The following is a 401-nucleotide window of genomic DNA, read 5'->3' as shown; positions in this document are numbered from 1 at the left end:
TGAGACTTGCTATGGCCTACATGCTGAACAGATTTCCTTACATTGACCAGGTTCAAGAGTGCCTTTTCCAGACAGTCTCTTGTGAAACAGTCGAAAACATTACATACTACATCTCTCTAAATCTAGAGATTTCTCTTGGCTTCATTAGTGGTTACATGCTCTGAATGAAGATAGTTAGTCAGGGACTTGACATGGGTAGAAATCACTTAGGAACATAAAGTATACGAGATTCTTCTACATAACATTTTTATTCCCAGGTTCATTCCAGTGACATACAGTTAAATTTTCTAGGTTTTCTCTGTTTCCCAATGGGCAGTATTTTCCCTATAGACCATTAATTTATTGAATATTGTATTACAAAAAATGTGATCATGTTTTAGTTTTCTTCTCTTGCATAGTGT

The sequence above is a fragment of the Rattus norvegicus genome, chromosome Y, assembly GCF_036323735.1.
Source record: "Rattus norvegicus strain BN/NHsdMcwi chromosome Y, GRCr8, whole genome shotgun sequence".
In the NCBI taxonomy this organism is placed as follows: Eukaryota; Metazoa; Chordata; class Mammalia; order Rodentia; family Muridae; genus Rattus; species Rattus norvegicus.
The sequence above is the reverse complement of the archived record's forward strand: the minus strand, read 5'-3'. Positions refer to the sequence as shown.